Source organism: Ochotona princeps, chromosome 3 (genome assembly GCF_030435755.1).
Source record: "Ochotona princeps isolate mOchPri1 chromosome 3, mOchPri1.hap1, whole genome shotgun sequence".
In the NCBI taxonomy this organism is placed as follows: Eukaryota; Metazoa; Chordata; class Mammalia; order Lagomorpha; family Ochotonidae; genus Ochotona; species Ochotona princeps.
In genome coordinates, this window is record NC_080834.1 from 95,760,125 (window position 1) to 95,766,315 (window position 6,191).

Sequence of the window (6,191 nt, forward strand, 5' to 3'; positions counted from 1 at the left end):
GACTTCATTTGTGTCTCCCACATGGGGGAAAAGGACTCAAGTATTTCAGCCGTACTTCACTCTTTTCAGGGCACATTACCAAGGAGTTAGAAGCATCTAGGACTGATACAGGTTCTTCTCTATCAGTTTTCAGCATTACCTGTGGCAGTTTATCTCTATTGTGCTGCCATTAAAGTCCTCAGGAAAATATCTTTATGTTCTTGTGTAATATCAACATTTTTTTCAGTAAGAATAAAAACATGGATAGATTCTTTTTTTTTTTTAAAGAGATCTCTTTTTTTTTTAAAGATTTATTTTACTTTTATTACAAAGTCAGATATACTGAGAGGAGGAGAGACAGAGAGAAAGTGGAGCTTCTGGGATTAGAACCAGCGGCCATATGGGATCAAGGCAAGGACCTTAGCCACTAGGCCACACTGCCAAGCCCAATGGATAGATTCTAAAATGGAAAAATTCTTCACGGATAGATACAATAACCAAATCAGGATTGATATTTGGCATAGAGTTGAAGATGCTGAATGGATTGCCTGCATCCTGTGCTGAATTCTCTGATTTGCTTTGGCTCTGCTTCCTGCCTCCTGCTAATGTGCACCACAGAGAGCAAGAAACTGATGGCCCCAGTACCGAACAAAACTCACAAGATGTGGGCTAAAACAAAGTAGGCTTGAACACTTTGCCAGTTAGCGCTAGGCCATGGAAGAACAATCCTAGCCAACACGCATTTCTTAGTACCAGTCATTTTACAAAACGTGCTGGAGGTCATAGGAATGTTGAAATGAAATCTGAAGAATTGGATTTCAGTATTATCTTTGTTTAGTGTTGGTATGATGATCTTGGATATGTGTAAATTATTGCATATAAGCTTCTTTTTCCTTATTTTATACTGTTTGCAGTAATCCTACCTCAAACCAACACTGAAGAGATTGAATTAATTAATACATAACCCCTTTATCTCACCTAGTATTTATACATTACACATAAAGAAATACTGAGATATTACCAAATATTTATTAATCTATTATATTTGATTTGGTGTGATTTAGATTTTTTTCTATGACACTTTTAAAAATAATTTTACCATGAAGCCTCAATGCTGGTATATGAATACTATGAATTAAAATAAGAACAAATAAATGTTTTAGATTGAACTTAAAATGGAAATGAAAATATTTTAGAATTACCTATGGTGATTATTTATCAAACATAAGCTCAGTTTTCACGTAATGTAGTTTAGACTAGCTGCTCACAATGATGTCAATTAGTTTGCTTGGGAATTTTGTTATGTAAGACTAGTCCTTATACATTCATTTGTATTCTGTCTCTCCCAGTAAAGGAGCAATAAATTATATTTTGTTCTCTTTTGTCAAAACATATATCCAAGCTAAATACAAAAAAAGTATAGCTAGGTCACTAAACTGAGAAAATCCATATATTGCAAAGAGGAATGCTACATTTATGTTGTGAAAACTGCCACCAAAGATTTCATTGGCTGTTTCTTTAGAAAATTAGGCACTGATCATTTTATTTATTCCAAGTTTGCTGATATTTTCTTGACTTTTCTTCAAAGTTCTATATACTAAAAACATAACAATTTAAAAATAATCCTCTGTTAGTGATATTACTTTCATTTTAAGCCTCTTTCATATTTAATCAAAGTAAATCTCCAACTGTGATATTTTCTCCATTTCTTGTTTTTTCTTATGCTAAAAATAGTTTGCAAAGCTTAGAACTGAGCAGTTTTATAGGCTTTTTTTACACAAAACTTCCCTTATTTTTTGCATATTTACTAACCACATTTTTCTGCACAGAATGATGGATATTTAAAATATTGGTGATTATGTCCGAGGTATATATTTTTGTGCTCTGGTGTACATAGGAAAAAAGTCATCATGCATCCTATTACAGATAACCACATCCTGATTATTTGGATAGAGTGATTTAAAAATAAATGCTGAGTTAAATACACAAATTTAATGGCTTAAAGCCATGCTTGTCGCCAGTTAACCAAAAGGCCAAGTTCCTAAATATGGCATTAGGTACACAAATTAAAACAAGCACTCTGGCACCTGCCACACAAAAGATGTTTGATTAACTAGCTGAAACTTGATTCCTATAAAATTAGAAACATGGGAAATTATAGGAATGAAAGAAAAAGACTAGGTTCAACCATATTTCTGTATTTTCTTGATAGTAGATAAATATAGCACATGCTTTAAAAAAATCTCTTTGGTATCATGTATAGTCTGGGTCACAGAAAAGGTACTTAAAAGGTGTTCATTGACCATGTAAATACACTAAGGTGTTTGCAAGTTCTGCATAACATCAACCATTTTATGTTTAGCATTTTTCTTTTAGTTGGAAAGGCAGATTTACAGAGAAAAGGAGAGATAGAGAGAAAGTTCTTCCATTCACTGGTTCACTGCCCAAGTGGCACAATGGCCAGAACTAGGCGAGGAGCTTCTTCCAACTCTCCGACGCGAGTGCAGAGATCCCAAGGATTTGGGCCATTCTCTACTGCTTTCCCAGGCTACAAGCAGAGAGCTGGATGGGAAGTAGAGCAGCCAGGACACATTCTGGTGTCCATATGGGCTTCCAGCTGTTGCAAAATGAGGATTTAGCCATTAGGCTATCACACTGGGCTCTGTTTAATAATTTTTGAACAACGTTCCTCAGAATACTGAATTCTTTCTAGAGACAGTGAACACAGAATATAATTAAGAAGAGTCAATGTGTGCTCCATTCACTTAACCAATGGGAATAGTATGTTTTCAATTTTCAAATGATAATTCCTTAACAAATACACCTGCAACATAGTGTAGCAATGAGAACAGATAGTATCTTGAATGGATTCTTCAGTGGATGGCTGGAAAGGTGAGGAGTGGATCAAGGTGAGGGTGAATGTAGTTCAAGCCCTGTTTTTTTTTTTTTTTTTTTAATTTATGTGAAAGGCAGAGTTACAGAGGAGAGAGAGAGAAATGGAAAGGAAGAGAGGCCTTACATCTGCTGGTTCCTCAATAGCATGGTAGACTGAAATCAGGATCTGCAACAGGGGCCCAAGCACGGATGCTCATCTGCAATGACTTCCCAGGTGCATCAGCAGGAAATTGGATCATCAATGGAGCATTCAGATTCCATCCAGCGCCCACATGAGATGTCAGTGGTGCAAGCTGTGGCTTAATCCACTATGCCACGATGATAGCCAACACATTTTGTCATTGAAATTTGGGAGATCACATCTATTTTCCTCTTTGCAACAGAAGTTCCTATCGATACGCTGCTGTGAAAGTTCAGCTTCAAACAAACTGATTCAGTCAAACTTAGAGCTTAATCAGCAGCCTCTTGAAATGAAGATATATGTCTTAGGAATCAGTGTGATAATGAAGCATTGCAAATGTGAACAAAACCTCTCTTGATAGGGCTGTGACAGACAACAAAACAACTGAGAACCACTGATTGAAAAATGAGAGAATGTTTTAGAATTAAGGCAGGTGTTAGAAGTGATTAGGTTGTAAAAAAAGCCAATTTGAGCTGGTATCGGAGTTAATGCATGTTTAAACTGATAACACTTTTATACATTATTTGAAGGCTGGCATCAAAAAGAAAGTTGGTGTTGGTAGAAAGATAAAAAAGCGGATGTGGCTAAGACACTTTCTCTTCAATCTGAGGCATTACAATTAACATGACATATAGCTGATTCAATAGTTGGAAACTCACAAGGGTCCTGAATTTAGGGTTATATCTTCATAACATTTATTATTTTTTGATACTCCAATTTAGTAATTTAAGACATTTAAAATATAGTCATTAAAATCTAGTCGATTTGCAATAAAAATTAAATGTTTTCACTTAAATACAAAGGATTTATAAACATTTATAGTTGGCTTGCCACTTTGACAGAGTACAGGCAATTAAAAGAGATAAAACAGGATATCATGAAGAGATTTTCATGTGACGCCATGAAATGATCATGAGTGCCTTCGAACAACACTCCCTATATATTCTTTCTTCTCTCATGTTTTCTAGGCAAGTTGCTGTCAATCTGACCCATAAAACAATCTGTATCCATAAAACATACTGATATGTATTGCTATCTTGAACTTGCTATCACTCTACTCCATTTAGTTACAGTCATTTAGATCTTTGTGATAACAGAGAAGAGTTACAGGAATAATGTATGACAGAGTGACAGAACTTTTGTTTGTTTTAAAAAGAGGGTCTGCAGGGCTAATGCTAAATGCAAAGTTTGTTCACCTCACTGTAATAGAAAGAGGCCAAATATGACGGTTCTGAAAGGCAGGCTGTTCATTGGAACTGTTGGTGTTGAATGCTGTGATGTGGGGCAAACTCCTTCCTTTTTTTTTAAACTTTTTCCATTTTTTATTATATTTTTGACAATCTTTACATAGTTACTTAGGGTAAAAAGGTTCAAGGGCTACAGGAAAGTGGGTTAGACTATTATTTCCTTATTGTTTCCTTCATGTACCTGAGGTAAAAGGGGATATTAAGGGAGAAGCCCCACCCAGTCTCCCACCCATCCCAAGTCCCAGATGTAGAGCATGTTCTGAGATACTTGCTCAAGTGGTTTTGATAGTTCAACAGTTATGAATCGCTGCCAATCTTGCCATTCCAAGCACAACGAGGTCGTTGAAGAATCCACTGATTGACATAGTCCATCAGAGTCTCCGTTTGCCCAGTTTTTCACTGCCAACATAAAGCTGAGGTAGTTGATTGACTTGTTTTGTCTTCTATCTTTTCTTGGTTAGGGTTCTGAGTCCAGCATTTCATTTGGGGAGACCCCAAAAGGAACTTTGTCTGAGGTGTTCCCAGACCAGATTCTTGTATGTACTAGCAAACACAGGGCGCAGCACAGTCCATTGCCCAGATCAGCTGGTGGTTGCAACTGCTGGGTTGGTTCTGTTTCCAGCCCTGATTTCCACTGGAACCAAAGGATGTTGCAGTCCAGCCTGGTTCTGCCCAGCACAAGCCGGCCCTCGCATAAACCAGTGGAAGCTGCAGCCCAGTTGGAGCGACCCACAATAACCCCCACCGGGCCAGCTCCCACCCTCATTTGCCAGTATGTGCAGCAGACTAGTCCAATCTGTCCGACATCCCGTTCGGCTCTCATACAAGTTTATGTGTATTAAAGCCTAATTCCATCTAAGCAGCTCAACTATCCAACCATCATGGATGTTGTTGAGTGCCTCTCTGTCTAGCCACCCCAGCCCCTGTCCTAGTTTTTGTGCCCTTCGGTGGGGGGGTGGTACCCCAAGAGGGAGGAGCCCACTGTTTCCCTCCCAGGTTGCTCTCATTCCTGGATTTTGCACTCTCCAGGTGATTCTGTGGTTTAACTTGACAGAACTAGCCCCAAGTACCAGCTTCTGACAACTTCTGCCAGCTGATGCAGCGGCTAAGCCCAAACAACCCTCACCCACTCTAATTTTAGTTTGCAACAGTTGGAACAATCAGCCCAGCCTGGTTTTTCCTTGATCTAGTCCACATGAGGCACACAGGTGTTGTAGCCCTGCTTAGTCTGGCCTGCTCCCATCCCAACTCACGCTCTCCAGTGGGAGTAGCTATCAAGCAGGGGAACCACCCCCACCCCCAAATCCCCCCCTGCTGGTTCCACACTCTCCCTTCCTGGTTCTCACGTGTGCTGGTTGGGCACTGCGGTCACATCCGGTACAGGCAATCTCACCTTGGCATTCTGTAATGTGCACTGGTTTTTGTCGCGACTGAGCCTGGCTCGATCAAACTCCTTCCTTTCTACAACAAACAAAACTGAGTTGATCTAAGTGACCTCTAATGTTGCTTTTATCTTTCCAAGTCTATTGGTGAGGATCGTAGCACGGTGGGGTAACATCACCACATCCCATTTCAGAGTGGAAGTTTCTCCTCTACCTCTCTTGCTTTTCAATCTGACTCAAACTAATGTATTTAGGAAGCAATGGGTGATCATGCAAGTACTTAAGTCCATGACACAGAAATGGGAGATCCAAAAAGAATATCAATCTTCTGGATTTAACCTGGCCCACAGAAGGCTGTTCCAGTCATTTAGGCAGTAAACTAGTGGATAGATATCTTCCTCTTGGTCACTCTTCCTTTTAGTTGAAAAAAAGGTTGTCTTCTAAAAAAAGTAAGTTGGTAAAGTGACTCATTTTTGAAAGAAGTGTAGACTCATTGGGCAATCATAA